The sequence below is a fragment of the Chlorocebus sabaeus genome, chromosome 25, assembly GCF_047675955.1.
Source record: "Chlorocebus sabaeus isolate Y175 chromosome 25, mChlSab1.0.hap1, whole genome shotgun sequence".
In the NCBI taxonomy this organism is placed as follows: domain Eukaryota; kingdom Metazoa; phylum Chordata; class Mammalia; order Primates; family Cercopithecidae; genus Chlorocebus; species Chlorocebus sabaeus.
Genome location: NC_132928.1, coordinates 51,768,014 through 51,794,256, shown reverse-complemented (window position 1 = coordinate 51,794,256; position 26,243 = coordinate 51,768,014). Strand labels below are relative to the sequence as shown.

The following is a 26,243-nucleotide window of genomic DNA, read 5'->3' as shown; positions in this document are numbered from 1 at the left end:
TAAAAAATCCCAAATGGTTTATTCTTTCTCTCAACAAATGCTTACTGTGTTCCTATTAAGGGCCAGGATTTGACACACATAAATATAAAAGACACAAATTAGTCTCTCATATCTGTCATTACTAGTCCAGGGAAAAGCACCCTCTTGGGTCTCATGGTCGTATAGGGTCATGTTTCAAAGCTACAGGATTTTCTCTCAGCCCCTCAGCTGACTCTAGAACCCAGCAACTGAGTGTAGAATTCTCTGACTGCAGCTAATGGTTTCTTTTTTTTTTTTTTTTTTTTTTTCCAAGACAGAGTCTTCCTCTGTCACGCAGGCTGGAGTGCAGTGGCGCAATCTCGGCTCACTGCAACCTCCACCTCCCGGGTTTAAGCAATTCTCCTGCCTCAGCCTCCCAAGTAGCTGGGATTACAGGCACGTGCCACCACGCCTGGCTAATTTTTGTATTTTTAGTAAAGACGGGGTTTCATCATGTTGGCCAGGCTGGTCTCAAACTCCTGACCTTGTGATCCACCCACCTCAGCCTCCCAAAGTGCTGGGATTACAGGCATGAGCCACCGTGCCCAGCCGTTAATGGTTTCTTACCTCACTCTTGGTCTGTGAAGTTTGGCTCTCTAATGGCTGCACTGTTGTTTTTAATCCTTCTGGGAAGAGGAACTAGAGAAGGACACACACATCGACAGCAGGAATCAGAACATGGGTGATGATTACACTGACTTGATATCAAATTATATGTTCTGATATATCACAATAACATTCATAAAAGTTGTTGATGTCACTCTTTTGGCATATAATGTGACATTAGTCTTGCCCTATAACACCAGCTGCATTATCGGAATGTTAACTTTGAAAAGGACCTTAGAGGTTATTTTAGCAACTTTGCTTTTTTGATGATAAAACCAAGATCCAAAGAAGTGAAATGACTTACCCAAGATCACAAAGTTAACTAGAAGTCCAGTGAAAATTACACTGGTGTGCTCTAGCTGCCTTGCACAAGGTTAATAAGAGCTGATTATTAAATATTCAGGAATTATGTGAGCCAGTTGTTAAACCATGGAAAACTTAAAATCCACCATGGTGGGAGTATTTACACCACAGAAATTGGCAAATGCTATAAAGCAAGGTTGTTGGTGGGTTGTTGGTTTTTTTCAGAGAACCTGTTTAGCAGCATACTGATTTTAACCCCAAACTCTTACTTCCTGATTCAGTGTTCTTGCAATTATAGAATTGTCCTTCTGTTACTAGCCTTCATTGCACAACGCTGGCTTAAACATCTAGTCAAATTATTCCAAATGCTTCTTTTGTGACATCCCAAAGTATCTCTAATTATCTCTAGAGTTATTATGAAACTCTTCAAACACTCACCAACCACAATTAATTCTAATTAGCTTTAATTATTCTATATAGACATATGGCATACAACAGTTATATGGGTCACAAAATTAAGTAGATTGTGGTGGGATCTCACCGCTCCAAAGGGTTTGGGATTTATCATTTCCTACCTTCCCAGCCCTACATAACTACAACTACTAAGTCTTTCAGCCCAGCAGCTCAATTCTTCCTGATTTCTAAACCAAATTGACCCAGATTGACAATATACTAGGAGTTCAATCCCCACCAGGAGGTGGACCAGAATGAGTCTTGCCACCCCAAGTCCTGGCTGCAGTGTTCTTGGATAATCCAGTAGCCTCCCTCATGCCCAAATGGCTACAGTCTTCATATTATCCTGCCCCAGGTGCTCTGTCCTCATACCTGATTCCTGCTCTGCATCCCAACTATGTACCAGGATTGGAATCCTAGAAGTTTACTAATTTATGTGAATTTCCTTTCCCAGTCTCCGTCCTCCTTTCCCAATGCCAGACAGCACTGTCTAGGGTCTAGCTTCAAACAAGAGTAACTGCCTGCTGTGAACTGAATGTTTGTTTCTTCCCAAAATTCGTATGTTGAAATCCTAACTCCCAATGTATTAGGAGGTAGGCCTCTGAAAGGTTGTGAGAGTGGAGCCCTTGTCAATGGAATTAGTTGCCTTATAAAAAAGACACAAGAGGGTTTGCTTCTCCTCTCTCTCTCTCTGCTCTCTGGTATGTAAACAAAAGACAGCCATCTGCAAACCAGGAAGTGGCCCTCACCAGACACCAGATCTGCTGGAATCTTGATCTTGGACTTCCCAGCCTCCAGAAGGGTGAGAAATAAATTTCTGTTGTTTAAGCCACCTAGTTTATGGCTTTCTGTTACAGTAACCCGAACCGACTAAGACACTACCCTAGTTTGACACCTGTCTAGCAAAAGTATTATCACTGTTAATGATGCTGCTAATGTCTAGCCACCAGATTAGTGCTGATGGATGTGAACACCCACCTAGATCTAGGTCAGGTTTGCCATGAATCCTTGAGCACTGTGATTTAATGACTGGTTACTCTTGCAAAGGGCAGCTCATCATTTAAGACATCCCCCAGGCTTCATCCTATTCCTTTACTGAAAGTAACAATTTAGAAAACAAGCTGAGAAGATCTGCATCAATGTGTTATCAGTAGTTATCCACTGGGTAATGGAATGATGGATGATTTTATTTTCTTCCTCTTGCTTATCCATATTTTCTAACTTTTCTACAATAAGTGTATATTATTTTAAAAGGCAAAATTAACTAACATTATTTTTAATCAATAGTATTAGTTCAACCACCAAATGTGTTATTGTCACATCAGTAACTAATTAGGCATTCAAGCTGCTAAAATGGGACAGTGCTCAAAGCTTCCAAGATTGATTAACTGTGCTCAGTCTGCTCTTCTTGATAGAGGTTGAGTCATTTATTCACTGAACAAGTGTTTATTGAACACCTACTATATGCCCATCATTATCACATGCACTGGGGATACAAAGATAAATAACATGCAATATCTGCCCCCAAAGAAGCTCTCAATTCAGTAGAGCAGTAGACATTGAATCATAATACAATCAGTCACAGTATAGTGCAATCGTAATACAATGCAATCATCATTCTAATGGATATATCACTGATTTTTCTAATAGAAGAAGCACAGGGGAAAGCAGGAGACTAGAAACGGTAAGTGTGCTATTCAAGGCTGTTCCACAAATCAAGCAGGACAGATGAATGCCTGAACGAGAGCAGCTGTGAAGAGACTGGAGGAGAAGGGACATATAGAATACATATATGTTTATAAAATATAATCAACATGCATTGATGGTCTGTTGACTGTAGAAGATGAGGGAGAAGGAAAAGTCAAGGAAGATCCAAGTTTTCAGGCTGTGGAGATGAGATCATGTTACCTTTTTTTTAATTTTTGGCTAATAATCTTAGAAGAGGAGCCAGTTTGGTGGGGAAGATGATATGTTCAGTTTTGCACATGCTGACTGTGAGGGGCCTGTGGGACACAGAGGTGAGTGTGGTCAATAAGTAGTTGGCTGTAATGAGCTCAAGAGAAAGGATGGAGGAAAGACATGGTGGTTGAAGCCACAGACACAGATAGGATCACTGGAGAAAAGCTTAGAAGATAAGTCTGAGGAAGGAGCTCTGAGGTGGACACAGAAGAACTGGACACAGAAAGAGGAGCCTATGAAAGATAACATGGAGGTGCCAGAAAGATGAGCAGAGAACCAGAAGAGGATGGTATCCCAGAAGTCAGAGGTGATGGCTTTAAAAGCAGGATAGTGGTCAACAATGCCAAACCTAGGAGGAATATTGAGAAAGACAACAAGTAAAAGTGTGTCCTCTGAATCACTGGATTTGACAATTAAGAGGTTTGATGATCTCAACAGGAACAATTTCAGTAGGGCCATGGTCAAGGGAGTGAGGGATTAGACATAAAAATCACTTCTACAGCACATGGAAATTAAGGAAGAGGAGGCAGCAAGTAAAATTACTCTTTCCAGAACCCTAGATGTGAAGAAAAGGGCTAGGGCTACCATAAGGCACTCAGATTTGAAGAATTGGTTTAGGGTGGATTAGCCAAGAGAGAGTTTCTGCTGATTCATATGGAGAGACTGAAAAAAACATTTACTGAAGGAACAAATCTCAGAGAAAATGGGTCACATGGGATCCAGAGCACAGGAGCAAAAGTTAAACCTAGCCGAGGAAGGGCACTTGTTCCTCTAAGACAGGGAAAAAGAGGTGAGGATGGGCATAGGTGGAGACAAGTTTGAACATAAGGGGACAGAAACCAGGAATTCCCTGTGGAGTAGAATGCCAAGTTCTACTGGCCATCTCTAGGTTGAGCATTTGGTAAGAGACTTGAGAAACATTAAGACGGTTTGGAATGGCCACTGTGGAATACAGGAGTGGGCTTTCACTAAGAACGTGTGCTCAGAGTAACAAGTGGGCTGGAAATGCATCTGTCATTGGACACCTAGGCTGACATTAAGCTCCACGGGGATGTCAGCCTCCTGTGCTTTGTTCCGTGCTATATTTGCAGTGCCTTGCACAGTGCCTGGCATATGACAAGAGCTCAAAAACATTTTATTTATAAATGAATGGACACCTTAAATGTATACCAGCAACAGCTTATACTGTATGACTGTACCCAATAGTTTTCATAGCCTGAGTATAGAATTAAATATTGAAAGAGAGTTTTCAGAGAAAGTAAAAGAGAAGGCTGAGGCAGTCAGTGAGTCTAGGGAGCTGATCTAAGTGTGGATAAAGGGATGCTGCGTGGGATATAAATGAGACAAAAACAGACACAAATTATCTGCATACTTTATTAAAATGAGGTCCCTAGCTAATCTTAAGAGACCCACTCCAACAAGACAGTGAAATAAAAACATTACATTACAATAATTTTTTTAAAATTTTTAACCAAGGTGGGTACGATGGGATAATGGCCACACATGTATCTCCAGCCACAACGTCGTGGCTCTTTTTAGTCAGCAAGAATCTCATATTTCTGACTCCAAGAATGAATCAGGGGGTGACGGTTTCGTGCAGAGCAGCCTCTTGACTCCAGCTAAGCTACCCCCTGGAAACAGTCTTGGGATATGGAGGTCACGGCCTCAGCCAGTGTTGGCTGCCAAGACTTCAGCCCCTTGCTTCAGGTGAGCTGAGTGGCAGACAAGATGCAGCGCATCCTGTGCTGCTCAGCTGTTCTAGTTATTAGGAGGGTGTGTGCCAAGAAAAGATGGTGCCTGTGCCAGAGACAATTAGCCTGGCACAGGTACCATAAGCTACCAGTGCCAGTCCTGGGATTGTTACTCTTACCACAACCTTAGAAGTGAAGGTTTAGGCACAATGCAGACTTCCTACAGGACCAAGGCACCCTGTGGATGCACCCACAAAGGACTCCTTCAAATGCCACCTACGTGGCTGCCTGCAAACCTGCCCAATCTGCATCCACCTCTGCTGCCAAGAGCTGGAGAGGCAGTCTATCACTCAAGAAGAATGACTCTATGCTTCTTTATTAGCCCTAGGCTGGCAGAGGTGGCCCAACCTCCTCCTCTCTTCACCCCTCCCATTTGATTGATGCCCCCTGAATCAAGAACAGTGGGCAGCAGATGGATGCTGCTGTGACTTCTGACCCCATGTCAAGCTCTAGCAGGCAGAAGTGACTCATAAACCCACCAAATGAAGTGGGACTGGAATATTCTTGGAATGTTCTCTCAGCTGCAGGCCAATAGGATGTAAATTCCCCAAAGGAGCAAGACAACTTGGTGGTCCTGGAATAAAGCTGTCCAGCAGGGAATCCCAGCCCTACTATGCTGGCTGTGTGAACCTGGGCAAGCTACTCTGCATCTCCTTTTCTTCATCTGTAAAATAGGGATAATAGAACCTCCTACCTCACAGAGTTATTATGAGGATAAAATTAGATTAAAACCCTACAAAGTGTTTGGCAAATCACAAAATGCACAATAAATGTTAACTGTTATTATTTCCCTGGAAATAGCATAAATTACCAAAGAAGTATTCTGCATAAGTCATCAGTAAGGGATTAATTGATTATTCATCACTGCTGTGAAATCTACAACTCCTCCTTGACACATAATCCAGTGCCCCCATTGAGCCATGAGATCAAGAAGAAGCAGAGAATATGTGTCATACGATGGCACAAGAAAAAAATAATGGGCTAAGGTGAAAACAACAAAATTAGAAACTTTAAGAAAATGTAGCCCAGTGCTTCTCACACTGGAGTACTTGTTGTTTCAGGAACAATGCAGGGATTGTTCAGGAACAATGCATGGGATACTTATCAATTTTCTTTTCTAAACTATTTTAATAGTATCTTAATTTAAAACAAATACAAATGGTTTTGAATGAAATTCAAATTTACCTTAATTTTTAAGATGAAGCATGATACTTCAAAGAAATTTTACATGTGCAATGGGACAGATACAGATACACACACACATACCCTGTACCCCCAGAAGTCACTCCCTGCCATTTGTTGGAAAATTTTGAGAGATGCACTCTAACCAGGAGCAGACATTCAGACGCACAGAGCCAATGAGCTGGAAAGGATCTGTGGAAAGTCTCCATCCCTGCAGGTGAAGCAGTGTCTAAGCCAGAGACTCAAGCCAAGGCGCTCATGCACACACAGCTCTTTCATTTACAGTCATAGAACTTCAACTACTCTCTATTGCTGGATAAAAAATATCATATTATATAAGACACTACAGGGTACCCGGGTACCCAGGGGGCTAGTGACACTCTCAGTTTACCTGAGATGGGTAGTGTTTTTCCTTCAAGGAAGGTAGGTCATCAGGCTCCATACAGAAATATACTCCAGTATTTTACAGTCCCATACGTGACTCAGACCCTCATTGCAGCTGTCTGAATAGCGTAGACCACCCCCATACCACTCAGAAGTCTGCTCCTCTCTGGGTACAGAGCTGCAATCTTGTTTATATCTCCTTAAAACCTGTCCTTTCCTTAGTCATTTTGGGAAGTAGCAAGGTCCAAAGGAAAGAAAATAGAAAATGAAACCTGGATTTGGTTTTAACTACACCATTTGCTAGTCATGTGCCTTTGGAAGAATTGCCTAATCTCTATGAGTCCATCTTTAAAATGAAATTTTTAAATTATATTTTAAAAATGAAATCTCATTTAAAAAGGCTGTGAGGTGGATGAAATGATATATGGAAAAACACCATAGAAAGTGCCTTTTAAATTACAGGAGTGGGTTTTCAATAAATCTTTGCTTTTCTCTCTTTCAGGTTCCTTACATTCTGTTAAAGGTGTGAGAAGCTAAACTATATACAAAGTTCACGACTTTGGTACACTATGGGAATTGAGAGCTCAGGCTTTGCAGTCAGAATTGGATTTGGGTTCCAATGCCTCCGCTGATTAGCTGTGAGCCTTCAGGCAAGTTATTTAACCTCTCAGCCTAAGTGTCCCCATTTGCTAAATGAGTATATAATGATGAATATCTTCACAAGGTTGTTATAGAATAAATGAGATAATGTACTGTGCATGGCCTGTAGGAGGTGCACAATTAGCATTTGATAAATAAATGAACGCATGATCTAGGAAAAGCACTCCGCACAGTCCCTGCACCTTGGTAAGTGTCCAACAAATGGTTGTTGTCAATGTTGTTTAAAAGAGCACAGTACTATTTCTAACTGGGCATGGTGGCTCATGCCTGTAATCCCAGGAATTTGGGAGAATGAGGCAGGAGGATTGTTGAGGCCAAGAGCTCAAGAAACCCTAGTCAACATAGTAAGACCCTGTCTCTACAAAAAAGAAAAAAATAGTTGGACGTGGTGGCTAACACCTGCAGTCTTACCTAATTGGGAAGCTTGGGTGGAAGGATCACTGAGCCCAGGAGTTCAAAGTTGCAAGGAACTATGAACATACTGCACTCCAGCCTGGGTGACAAAGTAAGACCCTGTCTCAAATAGATAAATAAATAAAGAGCATAGCAGAAGAGTTAATTTATAGGCTGTTCAGAGTATATGTTCTTATTTAGCTTTTATCATAGCAGTTCATATTTAACTTTTATCTTAGCTATTCTTTATTATTGACATAATCTAATCAGAGGTTATTGTTTTTAATTTTTATTCTGCCCTGTCTGTCATCATAATAATCCATAGCAGTCGTAGCTTATCTTTCCCAGAGATGCCTATCCTTAGCTCATTATTTTCCTTACCCAGTGGCATCAGTAGAACGTCCATTTTAGAGGCAATAAAAGTGATACTTTTACCAAATTCACAGAGTGTGTCAGTATCAGTCATCAAGTAAAGGAAAATCAACCGCAGGTCTTCTAGTGGAATGCTTTTGCTCAGAAGAGCATATGGCTTAGTAATAGCCATGTAATATATTTAACACAAAAATGCAATTGTTTAAAATCTATTTCATGTGAATATAATAACTATAACCTTCAAAATTATCAGTCAGTGTAAATAGATTCATTCAACCTGATGACAGATAGATAGATAGTAAATAATGGGACAATTTCTCCTTGTCCCATTTGTCAGCTAATAAAGGTACATACCATTTTGCAGGTTCTACTGCTCTGCCCACTGCTCCATGTACAGAAATGGCCCATGCGTGTGTACAGTGTGGATGCATACATGTGTTTAAATGGCACTCACATCCCGTGCTCCACCAGTCTGGAATGAGTGACTGCAAATATAGCAAAGCTCCCCAGCAGTGCTAATGCTAAATTTATCACAGCAGGGCAATTTCCATAGAAGTCACTTATGATGCCAAAAAACCAAGTTCAAATTTCAGGTTCTGGAGGACACTGAAGGGCACAACAAGATGATTTTCTAAGTGTATTTGTCCATTTTCATGCTGCTGATAAAGACATACCCAAGCCTGGGCAATTTACAAAAGAAAGCGGTTTAATGGACTTACAGTCCCACATGGCAAAGGAGGCCTCACAATCATGGCAGAAGGCAAGGAGGAGCAAGTCACATCTTATGTGGATGGCAGCAGGCAAAGAGACAGCTTCAGTAGAGAAACACCTCCTAATAGAACCATCAGATCTCGTGAGACTTACTATCATGAGAACAGCATGGGAAAGACCTGCCACCATGATTCAGTTACCTTCCACTGGGTCCCTCCCACAACATGTGGGAATTCAAGATGAGATTTGGGTGGGGACACAGCCAAAGCATATCACTAAGCATATGTGTCTGCAGTCATTACAAGGGAGATGGCTAAAGTTCACTATTTTCTAGGAGCATCCCATAAATGAATGTTGTAGATTCTCTGCATGCAACACTGTTCCTGCAATGTAGTTTCTGTACAAGCTTGCTAGACATATTCCCTTTTACACTTAGGATGCAATATTCTGTATGCCCCGTAACATTATGACACTGTGACACCATGTCCTAGTTCTGATCCAGATATCATTCATTAAATAAATTATGTTGCTAAATGAATCCAACTGCGGTATAATTTCATCCCTGGGATAATTTTTTTTAAATTATCTCCTTCATTCACCAAATAATATTTTAGACAATATTAATTCATTTATTTATGAAATAATAAATGAAGACCTTCATTTATTCAGTTCATATGGGAGAAAAGCCTTTTCTTAACCAAGAAATGGGTGGGAACCCAGGAGTACTTCATTATTGTGTATTTCTTGAGTATCTACTATGTGCCAATAATCATTTTAGGTGTTAAATTCAGGCCACACTAAATGGGCAAGGTGAACTTGTTCCTTCTCTTCTTGGAGTTTAGTGCCTAATAGGGACACAGCCTAGGTGACAGGCAATTCCAATGATAAGTGCTAGGAGAGGATGACAATGAGAAGCAGATGTAATGCACAACGAAGGTATCAACCCTCACCAGAGAAGGTTTCTCTGAAAAAAAAAAAAAAAATCTGTCTCAACTGAGACCTGAAGGATGAGAGTGCATTATCCTGGAAAGAGAGAAAGGAGAGCAAGAGGGAATGTGTTCTGGGCAGAACAGACACGATAAGGGCTAGAAGGTGAAGGAAGACCTGGTACATTTGCAGCATCATAATGGGTTTTATGCTCAATGTGATTTGAGCTTAGAATGCAAAGAAAAGTTGAGCGTTGATATGGAAGACTGTCCCTGCTTGGCACCTGGACAAGGAGAGTGGAGTATAGAAATGGCAGGTACTCATCATAAGTATGTGCAAACCCCCAATGTTTAGCTTTTATCATAGCAGTTATATGAAAAAAGCCAGGGGGTTTGCACACAGTTATGATGAATACCTGCCATTTCTGCCAGCATCCTATACTCTGGCTTCTGGTAATAAATTATCAATTTTACTTTTATGAACTTCTCTACCCCCTCTCAGTGTATCTGTCCTGTGTGAGACTGACCCCATCTCTTGCTCTAAGAATGGGCACAAAATTTAGACCTGGACAGTAAGAGTCTTGCATCTCCCTGGCCATGGTGATTAACTCAGCAGTCAGCACATGTCCAGAGACATTCCAAAAAGCATGCACCCAGAACTTATGCATGAACTACTGTGAAAGAGCAATGTTTCTCACTGACTGGGTTGACTGACACAGAATGTCAACCTACTGCAGCAAGCAGCCATCTGTCCACCATTTATTCGTTCAATAATTAATGACTGAATAACTAGTATGTGCCTCATGTTGTAGGCATTAGGAATACAAAAATAAAGACATAATTCTATTTCTCAAGTTTCCACTATTAACTGGAGAGACAAATAAAGTAAACTAATCACTTTAATAAAATGTGGTAAGCGTTAGGGTAGAAGTTACATACATTATTATATGCAGGGGGAAAGGCAGCCAACTAAGAGAAAGCTACGTTCAGGATGGGCCATGCTGAGTTGAGGTGCCTGCAGGACAATGTACTGGAGGTGTCTTAGGCAGTAAATATGAGTCGAGAGCTCCCAAGAGAAATCTGCAGAGACACGCATCTGTGCTGGGCGGTGTTCATTTGTTTATACTTTGCTTCTTTCCTGAAGATTTGTATGTGCTTTGATTTAGGCATTATCAGCATACAAACCGTAATTAAAATCTCAGATATGAATGAGATTGTCAAGGAAGAGCACATGCTTCAAAATAAGAAAATAATACTTTAAGGTAAAAAGCAGAGGAAGAGAAGTCAATGAAGACTAAGAAGGCAAAGTCAGAACAGCATCAAAGGCAACCAAGGGAGGAGGGGCTGTCAAGAAAGGCATAAAGACCACAAACACAGTAAGACATCAAATTACATAAGAACTCAAAAGTGCCCACTGGAGGACGCCAGTGGGGTTGGTGAAAGGGTCAGAAAAGGGAGAGAACAGTAAGGAGGGATTGTGTTTGCTCATTGGCTGGTTTGGTGGGTAGTCAGTTGGTGTCTTATAAAATGGGAGAGACTTAAAGATGTTTTTACTTGTGGTGGAAAGCCGGTAGAAAGCCAGTGGAAAGACTGAAGACACAGCCAGAATAAAGGAACTGAGTGATGAGTGTGGTGGTTCCAGAGGAGGCTTATGGGGTTAGGTAATCCAAGAGAAGGGGTTTGTTCTGGGTCAGGAAGTACACCTCTGTCTTGGGGAAGGGAGGGAGGCAGCAAGGGTATGAATGCCCATGCAGATAATTTTGTGAGCTAGGCTAGCAGGGCTGATGGACAATGAGTCTACATAAAAATTGTGCTTTTAAAAAATGGATTTGATCCATCATTCTACTAACATGTTATGAATCTCCCACAACTTCCAAAGTCAAAAAGGACTGAACTGATGGTGAGGAGTTCTAGGAAGCTGAGGCTGCACTGCATGGCCGCCAATGGTGGGTATTTCTTGTTCTACTTGAAACCACAGCCTGGCTGATTTTTTTTTTTTTTTTTTTTTTTGACTCAGTTAAATTTATTTCAAACCTTAAGTCTATGGGTCACACTTATTTCAAGCAATTTCATTTTCTTAAGAGTCAGGCTGTTGTGTCTTTGCCTCTCAAAAGCCAGCAGCAGTTGAAAAGGTACTTGTTCCAATCAATAACCATTTAAAAACAGAAATAGATATTTAAGATGAGTCTGTGGAATTGCTCCCTTTAAGACATCTTTCTCAAAAGCAACCTTTCTACCTATCAACATTACACTGTAAATGGGCCCATCTAGGAGAATCCTTCAAGTTTCTGTTATAGAATATCTCAATCTGATGAGGCCTGGCTGGTGACACGTGAGATTCATTTCAGAAATAAAGCGCCTGTCCCTGAATTGGATGTGGAGCTAAGGTAATGCTGTATGAGAAGCTGTTCAGCAAGGGGAAAATTCACATTAGGTGAGCAATCAATTACTGAAGAGGTTATCCATCCCAATGCATTCATTTTATAGCACATAAACTGAAGCCCAGAGTGCCATATGTTTCACTGGGATCAATGCCAGGATCCGAATCCAGGTCCCCCGACTCCCAGCCCAAAGTTCATTTCTCCTCTTATAATATCTGTTACTCCTGCTGGGCAGCAGACTCCTCAGGGGCAGTGACCCACCTCTTCCATCTTGTTCACCCCACATAGAGAGGTGACAATCAAAAATACCTGTTTATCAATAAGTTAACCATACTCAGGTTAAGCCGCTGTTGGTCACTTAGGTTTTATGCAGAGCCGAACATCAGAGTAAAAGGTCTCAACAGAAAGAAAAAAAAAATCACCAACCCGTAAATACATGGTTTATGAACTCTGAAAATACTAGAAACTGTAAACATGACTTCCAGGATGGAAGCCTTGGGAACAGCAGCCACAGAGCCACCTCTCCTAAAGAAATCCAAGCCAGAGTTTCATTGTCATGGGGTTGGCAGGCACCACACCCCTAGTCATCTATATAGCTTGAGAACAAAAGTTTCCACATTGCCTCTAAGTCAGTTTTAACCAACTTGAATCCTACTTAAAATATTTAATAGGCTCTCTCCTTTCCCCAAACACTGTAATTGCTAAGCTTCCTTTCATCTTCCCGTAATCAAACCTGCCTAAAGTTTTTTGGTAAGTTGAAATCACGTGTTCTTTTGCACATTAACAATCCATTCCATCCCCCAGGGAACAGCCTTTGCCAGAGTATGAAGGAGCTCCAAGGAGTTAGGGTTGGAAATTGGCATTAGCCACAGCTGAAATTAGTTTTTTCAAACAGAACCCTGTGAAGTTCTTCATTTTGCTGAAAACCATGTGCTGGCTTAATGCCTTCTTATTCTGGTTGAGACCAAATGCTTCTCAAATGAGTCTGCTAGAAGGGCCCCTAGTGAGAACTGTATCCCCTCTTAGCATTCTTCAGTTTGCATTTGGTTTGGGTTAATTGGTTAATGGTGAAAATAAGTACTTACATCGATTGCCCCTAAATCAGGAGTTGCTGCTGCTGCTTCTGCTATATCCCATCATGACAGCCTGCTGTTACTCACAGCTGGCAGATACTGTAAACTGTGTTGCCACGTCAGCTGCCCAGAACCTTTCTGCTTCAGCAGCAGTTTCCCATCGGAATGGCTTAATATGCAGCTCCTGAGGCTGGAAACATGATCTGACCACCATATTGAGAAGGTCCGAATAAAAGAGGCCACTCTCTGAAATTACAGAAAGAAACCACACACTCCCCTTTGTATTTCCGAATGAGAATTCCACAGAGAACCTAACTATTACATTGAATTCCTAAACAATCAGGACAGCAGGTGAATAATTGGGAAAAAAATTCCATCAGGATTGGACATTGAAAAAGTGAAAAATAGGGACTCAGCATTACAGATGTTAGTTCATTATAAAATTGTTAGTTTGGAGTAGCAAAAAAACTGAAAATGTGAATGCTCATGAATAAAGAAATAGTTGGATAAATTATGAGATATTTATGTTGTGAAGCATTAGGATACCTAATAACAAATAATAAAGCTATGCCAGTTGACTTGGAAGGGTGTCTATGACATATTATTGAGTGAAAAGTTACATTATCCCACATGCCATTATATATGCATATACAGAATTATTTCAGATTATTTTTGAGTGTGTAGGTATCAAAGAAGACTATGTAATCAGAAGAAATAATAAAGCTGTCTTTATTATGTAAGAATCATTGACAAGTGGTAACTTGCCTGAACTCTTATGCTTCCAAGCCCTCTGCTGAATCTTAAATGGATCTGGGTTTTTCCTCTCTCTGTTCCAAACACACAAAAGAACCCTAAAGATGTCTCCTGCTTATTTGGAAAAGACAAGCCATGAAAAAAGAGAAAATGTAAAATCCTCTTCCAGCCCAGACCTCACACAGCCCTTCCCTCCTTTGAGATTGTTGTCAAAGGCAGGTTAACTTTTCACAGCCTTTCTACAGAGGGAGGGATCCCAGAGCATGTTGCTGATGGTGCTGTTCAGTCCATACTGTCTCAGATAGTGCCTCCAGGGGTGACTCAGAGATTATTTTAAAAACTACCAATTGCAGAAAAGAGGAGACTTAGAATTGATCAACCAATCCCTGCATTTTAGCACCAGTCAAAAACTGGGAAACAAGCACTTATTGATCAATGACCAAATAACCAATGCGTCTTACATGATTAGAACACAAGAGAGTTCACTATGTATTTCTCAGCCACTTTTTTAAATTAAAATGAAGTGAGCTGGGCAAGGTGGTTCATGCCTGTAATCCCAGCACTTTGGGAGGCCGAGCCGTGCAGATCAGTTGAGCCCAGGAGTTTGAGATCACCCTGGGCAATATGGCGAAACCCCATCTATACTAAAATTATAAAAATTAGCCCTGTGTGATGGTGTGCTCCTGTGCTCCCAGCTACCTGGGGGGCTGAGGTTGAGAGGCATGAGGTCAAGAATTCAGTGAGCCAAGATCACACCACTACACTCCAGCCTGGGTGACAGAGTGAGACCTTGTCTCAAAAAAAAAAAAAAAAAAAAAAATTATGTGAGGCATATGAATGTACTTGGATGTTAAATTACCTTAATTATATAGACAACATAAGTTTTTTTTTAATGGGGAACATTATAGAAAATTCAAGTTTTCAGTCACCTTAATGGCTGTGTATGAAGTACATACAAGTATGAAGCAGAAGGCACATATGTATTAGGTATTTATTACCCTGGAATGGAGGAAGTTCTCAATGTTAAATAGGGAAAAGGCCTGATTTTTGGTAAAATTTCAGAATTGTAGAACTGTTTCCAAAATAGCTTTTTAGGAACCATTCCAAGATGGCCAAATAGGAACAGCTCCAGTCTGCAGCTCCCAGCATGATCCATGCAGAAGACAGGTGATTTCTGCATTTCTAACTGAGGTACATGATTCATCTCACTGGGACTGGTTGGACAGTGGGTGCAGCTCACAGAGGGTGAGCCAAAGCAAGGGGGGCATCACCTCACCTGGGAAGCACAAAGGGTCAGAGGATTTCCTTTTCCTAACCAAGGGAAGCCGTAACAGACTATACCTGGAAAAACAGGACACTACTGCCCCAATATTGCACTTTTCCCAAGGTCTTAGCAACTGGAAGACAAGGATATTCTCTCCTGTGCCTGACTTGGTGGATCCCACACCCACGGAGACTTGCTCACTGCTAGCACAGCAGTCTGAGATCAAACTGTGAGGTGGCAGCCTGGCTGGGGGAGGGGTGTCTGCCATTTCTAAGGCTTGAGTAGGTAAACAAAGCGGCCGGGAAGCTCGAACTGGGCAAAGCCTACCACAGCTCAGCAAGGCTTCTGCCTCTATAGACTCCACCTTTGTGGGCAGGGCATAGCTGAAAAAAAGGCAGCAGACAGCTTCTACAGACATAAACGTCCCTATCTGACAGCTCTGAAGAGAGCAGCGGTTCTCCCAGCATGGCATTTGAGCTCTGAGAATGGACAGACTGCCTCCTCAACTGGGTCCCTGACCCCCGTGTAGCCTAACTGGGAGACAGCTCCCAGTAGGGGCCAACAGACACCTCATATATGCGGGTGCCCTTCTGAGACAAAGCTTCCAAAGGAAGGATCAGGCAGCAATATTTGCTCTTCTGCAGCCTCCACTGGTGACACCCAGGCAAACACGGTTTGGAGTGGACCTCCAGCAAACTCCAACAGACCTGCAGCTGAGGGACCTGACTGTTAGAAGGAAAACTAACAAACAGAAAGGAACAGCATCAACATCAACATCAACCAAAAGGACATCCACAGCAAAACCCCATCTGGAGGTCACCAACATCAAAGACCAAAGGTAGATAAAACCACAAAGATGGGGAGAAACCAGAACAGAAATGCAGGAAATTCTAAAAACCAAAGCGCCTCTTCTCCTCCAAAGGATCGCAGATCTTTGCCAGCAATGGAACAAAGCTGAACGGAGAATGACTTTGACGAGTTGACAGAAGTAAGCTTCAGAAGGTCAGTAATAACAAACTTTTCTGAGCTAAAGGAGCATGTTCAGACCCATCACAAGGAAGCTAAAAACCTTGAAAAAAGGCTAGACGAATGGCCAACTAGAATAAACAGTGTAGAGAAGACCTTAAATGACCTGATGGAGCTGAAAACTATGGCATGAGAACTACGTGACATATGCACAAGCTTCAACAGCCGATTCAATCAAGTAGAAGAAAGGGTATCAATGATTGAAGATCAAATTAATGAAAAAAAGTGAGAAGACAAGGTTAGAGAAAAAAACAGTAAAAAGAAATGAACAAAGCCTCCAAGAAATATGAGACTATGTTAATGTGAAGAAATATGAGACTAAATACATATGCACCCGATATGGGAGCACCCACATTCATAAAGCAAGTCCTGAGAGACCTACAAAGAGACTTAGACTCCCACACAATAATAATGGGAGACTTTAACACCCCACTGTCAATATTAGACAGATCAACGAGACGGAAGGTTAAAAAGGATACCCAGGACTTTAATTCAGCTCTGCACCAAGAAGACCTAATAGACATCTACAGAACTCTCCACCCCAAGTCAACAGAATATATATTCTTCTCAGCACCACATTGCACTTATTCCAAAATTGACCACATAGTTGCAAGTAAAGCACTCCTCAGCAAATGTAAAAGAACAGAAATCACAACAAACTGCCTCACAGACCACAGTGCAATCAAATTAGAACTCAGGATTAAGAAACTCACTCAAAACCACAATACTACATGGAAACTGAGCAACCTGCTCCTGAATGACTACTGGGTAAATAATGAAATGAAGGCAGAAATAAAGATGTTCTTTGAAGCCAATGAGAACAAAGACACAATGTACCAGAATCTCTGGGACACATTTAAAGCAGTGTGTAGAGGGAAATTTATAGCACTAAATGACCACAAGAGAAAGCAGGAAAGATCTAAAATCAGCACCCTAACATCACAATTGAAAGAACTACAGAAGCAAGAGCAAACAAATTCAAAAGCTAGCAGAAAGAAGAAACTAAGATCAGAGCAGAACTGAAGGAGATAGAGACACAAAAAATCCTTCAAAAAATTAATGATTCCAGGAACTGGTTTTTTGAAAAGATCAACAGAATTGATAGAATGCTAGTAAGACTAATAAAGAAGAAAAGAGAGAAGAATCAAATAGATGCAATAAAAAATGATAAAGGGGATATCACCACTGATGCCACAGAAATACAAACTACCATCAGAGAATACTATAAAAACCTCTACACAAATAACCTAGAAAATCTAGAAGAAATGGATAAATTCCTGGACACATATACCCTCCCAAGACTAAACCAGGAAGAAGTTGAATCGCTAAATAGACCAGTAACAGGCTCTGGAATTGAGGCACTAATTAATAACCAAAAAAAGTCCAGGACCAGACAGATTCACAGCTGAATTCTACCAGAGGTACAAAGAGGAGATGGTACCATTCCTTCTGAAACTATTCCAATCAATAGAAAAAGAGGGAATCCTCCCTAACTCATTTTATGAGACCAAAACCCTCCTGATACCAAAGCCAGAGACCACAACAACAAAAAAAGAGAATTTTATACCAATACCCCTGATGCAAAAATCCTCAATAAAATACTGGCAAACTGAATCCAGCAGCACATCAAAAAGCTCATCCACCATGATCAAGGGGGCTTCATCCCTGGGATGCAAGGCTGGTTCAACATATGCCAATCAAAAAATGTAATCCATCACATAAACAGAAACAACAACAAAAAACACATGATTATCTCAATGGATGCAGAAAAGACCTTTGACAAAATTCAACAGTGCTTCATGCTAAAAACTCTCAATAAACTAGGTATTGATGGAACATATCTCAAAATAATAAGAGCTATTTATGACAAACCCACAGCCAATATCATACTGAATGGGCAAAAACTGGAAGCATTCCCTTTGAAAACTGGCACAAGACAAGGATGCCCTCTCTCACCACTCCTATTCAACATAGTGTTGAATAGTTTGGTTTGGCTGGGGCAATCAAGCAAGAGAAAGAAATAAAGCAAATTCAATTAGGAAAAGAGGAAGACAAATTGTCCCTGTTTGCAGATGACATGATTGTATTTAGAAAACTCCATCGTCTCAGCCCAAACTCTCCTTAAGTTGATAAACAACTTCAGCAAAGTCTCAGGATACAAAATCAATGTGCAAAAATCATAAGCATTCCTATACACCAATAATAGACAGACAGAGAGTCAAATCATGAATGAACTCCCATTCACAATTGCTACAAAGAGAATAAAATACCTAGGAATCCAACTTACAAGGGATGTGAAGGATCTCTTCAAGGAGAACTACAAACCACTGCTCAATGAAATAAAAGAGGACACAAACAAATGGAAGAACATTCCATGCTCATGGATAGGAAGAGTTAATATCGTGAAAATGGCCATACTGTCCAAGGTAATTTATAGATTCAATGCCATCCCCATCAAGCTACCAATGACTTTCTTCACAGAATTGAAAAAAAATACTTTAAAGTTCATATGGAACCAAAAAAGAGCCCACATTGCCAAGACAATCCTAAGCAAAAAGAACAAAGCTACAGGCATCATGCTACCTGACTTCAAACTATACTACAAGGCTACAATAACCAAAACAGCATGGTACTGGTACCAAAATAGATACATAGACCAATGGAACATAACAGAGTCCTCAGAAATAACACCACACATCTACAACCATCTGATCTTTGACAAACCTGACAAAAACAAGAAATAGGGAAAGGATTCCCTGTTTAATAAATGGTACTGGGAAAACTGGCTAGCCATGTGTAGAAAGCTGAAACTGGATCCCTTCTTTACACCTTATACAAAAATTAATTCAAGATGGATTAAAGACTTAAATGTTAGACCTAAAACCATAAAAACCCTAAAAGAAAACTTAGGCAATACCTTTCAGGAGATAGGCATGGCAAGGACTTCATGACTAAAACCCCAAAAGTAATGGCAACATAAGCCAAAATAGACAAATGGGATCTAATTAAACCAAGAAACTACCATCAGAGTGAACAGGCAACCTACAGAATGGCAGAAAATTTTTGCAATCTACCCTTCTGACGAAAGTCTAATATCCAGAATCTACAAAGAACTCAAACAAATTAACAAGAAAAAACAAACAATACCATCAAAAAGTGGGCAAAGGATATGAACAGACACTTCTCAAAAGAAGACATTTATGCAGCCAACAGACACATGAAAAAATGCTCATCATCACTGGTCATCGGAGAAATGCAAATCAAAACCACAATGAGATACCTTCTCACGCCCATTAGATTGGCAATCATTAAAAAGTCAGGAAACAACAGATGCTGGAGAGGATGTGGAGAAATAGGAATGGTTTTACACTGTTTGTGGGAGTCTAAACTAGTTCAACCATTATGGAAGACAGTGTGGTAATTCCTCAAGGATCTAGAATTAGAAATACTATTTAACCCAGTAATCCCATTACTGGGTATACATCCAAAGGATTATAAATCATGCTGCTATAAAAATACATGCACACGTATGTTTATTGTGGCACTACTCACAACAGCAAAGACTTGGAACCAACCCAAATTTCCATCAAGGGTAGACTGGATTAAGAAAATGTGGCACATATACACCATAGAATACTATGCAGCCATAAAAAAGGATGAGTTCATGTCCTTTGTAGGGACATGGATGAAGCTGGAAACCATCATTCTCAGCAAACTATCACAACGACAGAAAACCAAACACCGCATGTTCTCACTCACAGGTGAGAATAGAACAATGAGATCACTCGGACACAGGGTGGGAAACACCACACACCAGGGCCTATCAGGGGTTGGGGGTCTGGGGGAGGGATAGCATTAGGAGAAATACCTAATGTAAATGATGAGTTGATGGGTGCAGCAAACCAACATGACACATGTATACCGATGTATCAAACCTGAACGTTGTGCATGTGTATGCTAGAACTTAAAGTATAATAACAAAAAAAAAGAAAAAGAAATAACTTTTTAAAAAGAAATGTTCTTTTACTTCCACTACAAAAATAATTCAAAGTAGAGTCCTAAAAATTTTTTATAATCCTAAAGGATCTTGTCTCAGTTTGTATGGGCTGCTATAACAAAATATCATAGGTTGTGTGGCTTACAAACAGCTGTTTAGTCCTCACAGTTCTGGAGTCTCAAAAGACCAAGCTCAAGAGGATGGCAAATCGAGTCTTTCATGAAGACCTGTTCCTCATATGCAGACATCTCACTGTAACCTCACATGGTGGAAAGGATGACTGAGATCCCTCAGGCCTCTTTTGTAAGGGTATTAATCCCATTCATAAGGGTTCCACCCAGATAACTTAATCACATCCCAAAGTCGCCACTTCCTAATACCATCACCTTGGGAGTTAGGATTTCAACATATTAATTGTGGGGGAAAAGAAACAATCAAACCATAGCATTTGTCTCTAATTCAACCCATAATTTTAGATAGAAATAATTAGAGATTCAGGCCAGGCACAGTGGCTTTTACCTGTAATCCTAGCACTTTGGGAGGCTGAGGCAGGCGGATCACTTGAGCTCAGGAGTTCAGCCTGGGCAACATGGCGAAACCCTCTCTCTATAAAAAATACAAAAATTAACCGGACATGGTGGTGTGCTTATTGTCCCAGCTACTTGGGAGGATGAGGTGGGAGGATGAGGTGGGAGGATCACTTGGACCCAAGAGGTTGAGGCTACAGTGAGCTGTGATCACACCAGTGCACTTCATTCTGGGCAACAAAATGAAACCCTGTCTCAAAAAAATAAAATAAATTACAGATTCAGAAAGGTTAAATAACTTACCAAGGTCGCACAGTAGAACTCAGGACTTTTGGCTCTCAAAGATCCCAAAACATCGTGCTGCAAATATTAAAAACAGATCTTGTGGAAAGTGGCTTGTCATAATTAGAAAAGACACTCATAATTACCATATTCTTGCTTTGTATGCAAAGAGCACTTCCTGAGATTTATGCAAAGAATAATTAAATATGGCCTGCATTTGCCATCTTGTCTTGCAATTAGTTTATTCTCCTTTAGGTTGTTAATAATTACTCAACTAGATGAAATTAAGGATGCAAGTAGATCTCCATAAAGAGCACAATGTAAACAAATGCCAAGTGTGTGATATCAACATTAAGTGCTACGAGAGGTCAGCAGTGGGCGATGAATTCAAATTAACTTCGGGTGGTGGAGAAAAAAAGGTTAGTGAAAAAAGAAATAAGAAGGAATATTAAAAGATTTGTTATCTGTGAATGCTGCACATATTTAAGAACATGTGTACTACACAGGCTCTTATTGATAATATTGAGCTTTAGTTTACATGGAACTTGTGACCACCAATCCTGAGAGAATATTGCAGTCTCATTTCCCAAATATTTCCCCTACTTAAAAAGAGATACATTTGGAATATGTGCAAAAAGCGTACATCCACATACTCATAAACCTGCATTTTCTTTGGTTCAGACAGCTTGGATAAATTAGGGAAGTTACTAGACTTGTCTGCATGTAACTAAACAAAAGAATAAAAATGAAAGCAGAAGGCTGAGGCAGGAGAATCACTTGAACCTGGAAGGCAGAGGGTGCAGTGAGTCAAGATCGTGCCATTGCACTCCAGCCTGGGCAACAGAACGAGACTTCATCTCAAAAAACAAAAAGAAAAATAAAGGCCAGGCATAGTGACTCGCACCTGTAACCCCAACACTTTGGGAGGCCAAAGCAGGAGGATTGCTTGAGGCCAGAAGTTTGAGACCAGCCTGAGGAATATAACAAGACCCCCATTTCTAAAACAAAAACAAACCAAAAACAAAGTGAAAAATGCAATAACTGGACCAGACACGGTGGCTCACGCCTGTAATCCCAGCACTTTGGGAGGCAGAGGCGGGCTGTCAAGAGATCGAGACCATCCTGGCCAGCATGGTGAAACCCTGTCTATACTAAAAATACAAAAATTAGCTGGGTGTGGTGACTCAGGCCTGTAGTCCCAGCTACTCGGGAGGCTGAGGCAGGAGAATTGCTCGAACCCAGGAGGCAGAGGTTGCAGTGAGCCGAGATTGCACCACTGCACTGAAGCCTAGTGACAGAGCAGACTCCATCTCAAAAACAGACAAAAAACAATGCAATAACTGATGTGCTCCTAAATACATACCTTTTGGGTCTCATAGGCACATCCTTTCCCATATCACCAGCAGATTGGAAGTATTAGCTCAGACTTCACTAAACCAAAACCCATGGCAGAAAATAATAAGTGTAATTGTTTCTTCTTGAAAGAACTGTAAGCTCCACTACTTAAGCTAAATTACTAATTTACAATAGATGAGAAATCTCAGGTTTACCCATCACAAGACTGAGTCAAGTATTGGGAAAACATCTTGAACTCCCCAGGAGTGACTATGTAAAATGTGAAAAACTCCTTTTTAGAGCGAAGGCAGTATATCACAATGGTTATGTGTGTGGGCTCTGAAGCCACACTGCCAGGCTGGGTCCTGGTTCTGCCACTCTCTAGTTCCATGTTATCAGGTAAATCATTGAAAATCTCTGGGCCTCAGCTTCCTTATCTGTGAAATGAGGTTAGTAGTAACTACCTCAAAGGTTGTTGTGAAGAGTGATTGAATCATTACCAGTAAAGCATTTAGACAATTGCTGCAGCCTATGGCCTATAGCTCTAACCTAATAGTAATTAGTAAATTGTTATGCCATTATTTAACAATTATTGAGTGTTTACACTTTGTCAGCTTTGTGCTGTTTTTTATATGTATATAATTTTATGCAATACACACTGTAGCCTTTTGATGTAGCTACTGTCATCCAGCTCCTTCTATTACAGGTGAGAAAACTGAAGCTCAGAGAAGGTGGGTAATTTGCTCAATGGCCCACAGCTAGCAAAGATAGAACCAGACTTTGAGTCGGCCAGGCGCGGTGGCTCATGCCTGTAATCCCAGCACTTTGGGAGGCTGAGGCGGGCAGATCACGAGGTCAGGAGATCGAGACCATCCTGGCTAACACGGTGAAACCCTGTCTCTACTAAAAATACAAAAAATTAGCCGGGCAAGGTGGCGGGTACCAGTAGTCCTAGCTTCTCAGGAGGCTGAGGCAGGAGAATGGGTAACCCGGGAGGCGGAGCTTGCAGTGAGCTGAGATTGCGCCACTGCACTCCAGCCTGGGTGACAGAGCAAGACTCCGTCTCAAAAAAAAAAAAAAAAAAAAAAGAGCCAGACTTTGAGTCCAGGTCTAGTATGGATCAAGAGCCTGAACTTTTAATCCCTGTTGATACTTCCAACCAAGTCAGAAGTTCAAAAATATACAGCATAGACCCTTTCCTGTGCTGATCCATTCACTGGTTCATTCGCTGAGAGCTGGCTGTGTGCCAGACACTGTACCTGGCGTAGAGGTGAAACAGATAGACCAGAAGGGCACTGCCTGCATGGAGCCTAGGCGCCAGGGAAGGAGGGAGACAAGTGAACAAAAATAAACCCATCATGTAATGCCAGCGAGGGTAAGTGCATAAGGAAGGGTCAGAGGATAGACAGCATTAGGGCCCGGATGGGAGGCTATTTTAGGCAGGGGAGTCAGGGAATACTTCTTTGAGAAGTGGAAATGAATCCAGTGAGGGGTTTTTCATGGCAAGAATGGCAGGGGGAAGTGTGGAAGACAGAGTAACTGTAAGTGCAAACGTCTGGAGGCAGAAATGAGCTGGGCCTTTTGGAAGAGTGAGGAGGCAGAGATACTAGAGGGAGTTGGTTTGGAGACAGAAGGTGTAAAATAGCCTCTCAAAGAATAGGAAAGTGAATTAACTAGGGAAATGAGGCAGCACTGCCAGGCACCACTGAGAATCCACTTGCACTCTGTGCATAAAATTAAGACCAGTGAGCCAGCGATGTATTTTTATCCAGCCACACTCTGAGATTTGGTGCCTGGATGCAGACCTGAACTGGTGAGTAGATTTGATCAGGTCTGAGGTTTGCCAGGGAAAAGCATCAGAGAAACAGGAGAGCCAGGGAGTTGAACAGCGACCACGGACTCAGGCTGGGAAAGGAAGGAAAAAAGGGGAGCCTGAGGGTCATGATGGACAATGAAAAAGTATATGGATTAGGGAACCTGGCGATGCCAGACGATGGTCAGAGTTAGGGTTCTAGAGTGGGGGAACTGGAAGTGAGGAGGTGGTGGTCAGACTGGGATGCCAGAAATCAACATTTTTGAGGTTGGAGCAAGTACTAGGAAAGCCGGTCACCACAGCATGACTGAGAGTGGGTAGCTGAGGCAGGAGGAAGGGCTGCTGGCACTAAGGAGGGCAAGAAATCAAGAGGCCAGAATACTACTTGCATCACCAGCTTCTCAAACCTGGCCACATTCTAGAATGACCTGGGAACTCTTAAAAAATACATGTGCCATCTGGGCGTGGGGTCTCACACCTGTAATCCCAGCACTTTGGGCAGCCGAGGCAGGTGGATCACTTGAGGTCAGGAGTTTGGGACCAGCCTGGCCAACGGTGAAACCCCGTTTCTACCAAAAAATACAAAAATTAGCTGGGCATGGTGGTGTGCTCCTATAGTCCCAGCTACTCGGGAGGCTGAGGTGGTGAATTGCTTGAACCCAGGAGGCAGAGGTTGCAGTAAGCCAAGATGGTGCCACTGCACTCCAGCCTAGGTGACAGAGTGAGACCCTGTCTCAAAAAATAAAATAAAATAAAAATACACATGCCTCCAACTCCCCAAAGATTCGGGCTTAATTGGGTAGAAACAGGGAAAGAGGAGGAGAGAAGTTTAATGGTGGGCATTTTTAAAATCTTCCCAGATAATTCCAGATAACTGTAAAGTGCAGCCAGGGGTGGGACTGACTGACTTGTGGACAATGCAATCACCAAGAGAATAGGTGAGAAGAGCAAAGGAGAGCCGGCAGGGGCTCAGAGCTTCACTCAGTGGGAAGAGTGACAGCAGGCTGGTGGGACGCCACAGCACAAGAGGCTTACACAGATTCCCATGGCCTGTGCTTCCAAGCTTGGGGGAGGGTTAGGGAGAAGCAATAGCCTGGGAGTGGCCATGAGGAGCAATGCAGATATCTACCCCACCATCGGGCCCCGGTACATTTAAGGGGTGTCCCCTGTCCCCAGGAGCTAGTCGGGCATCATTTAGAGCGTAACAGTGAAGTTGAGGATATAGAGGAAGGGGCTGGCGGTCAGGCGCCTGGGAGATGAAGTCAAATAAGGAACCATACAGAGCTGTGTAGGGGAAAGGCCCGGGAAACTTATACTCAGGTAATCACACCAGGTAGGGCACAAAGGGACTAGGATCAAGGCCTTTCAGGGGAAGGTGGGTAACCTATTCTAATTAGAGCCTCTCTTTTGCATTTTATTTAGACTCTTGGGCAGCGTATTAGTTTTCTGTGGTTGCCATAACAAGTTACCACAAACTTTGTGACTTAAAACAACAGAAATGTATTCTCCCACGGTTCTGAAGCCTGGAAGTCTGGAACTGAGGTGTGGGCAGGGTCACGCTCCCTCTGCAGCCTCTAGAGGAGAACCCTTCCCTGCCTCTTCTGGCTTCGGGTGGCTCCCAGCCAGCCTTGACATTCCCTGGCTTGTAGCTGCATCAACCCACTTTCTGCCTCCATCTTCATACGGCCATCTTCCCTCTGTGCAGCCACATCCCTCTCTCTCCTCACGAAGACGGCAGACACTGGATTTAGGCCTCGCCCCAATCCAGTATGGCCTCATCTTAACTTGATTACGTTTGCAAATACCCTATTTCCAAATAAGGTCACATTCACATATGCCACAGGCTAGGACTTCAGCATATCTTTTGGGAGACACAATGCAACCCACAGCAGGCAGTTGGTGAAAGCAATGTGACATCCGGGAATGGGGTTCCCACCTAAATGACACCGGCTCTTTGGGCCACTGTGAATTCCACTGAGAACGTGTCACAACCAGAAGAGGGTCAGCCATAGGCCTCCTTTCTGGCCCTCTGTGTCAGGGCAGGGGAAAGACAGTCTCAGCAGGCACACACACA

The 26,243-nt window shown here is 41.9% G+C and overlaps 1 protein-coding gene across 2 annotated transcripts in view; it reads right to left on the bottom strand.

The window, feature by feature from the left end:
- The window catches only part of SEC16B (SEC16 homolog B, endoplasmic reticulum export factor), a 60,836-nt gene extending 47,547 nt beyond the window's left edge, over nucleotides 1–13,289 (bottom strand). For both annotated transcript variants that reach the window (XM_073011746.1, XM_073011747.1), the window contains exon 1: nucleotides 13,185–13,289. The gene's annotated coding sequence lies outside the window, so the exon portion shown is untranslated. The remainder of the gene's footprint in view (nucleotides 1–13,184) is intronic.
- Nucleotides 13,290–26,243: the final 12,954 nt, after the last annotated feature.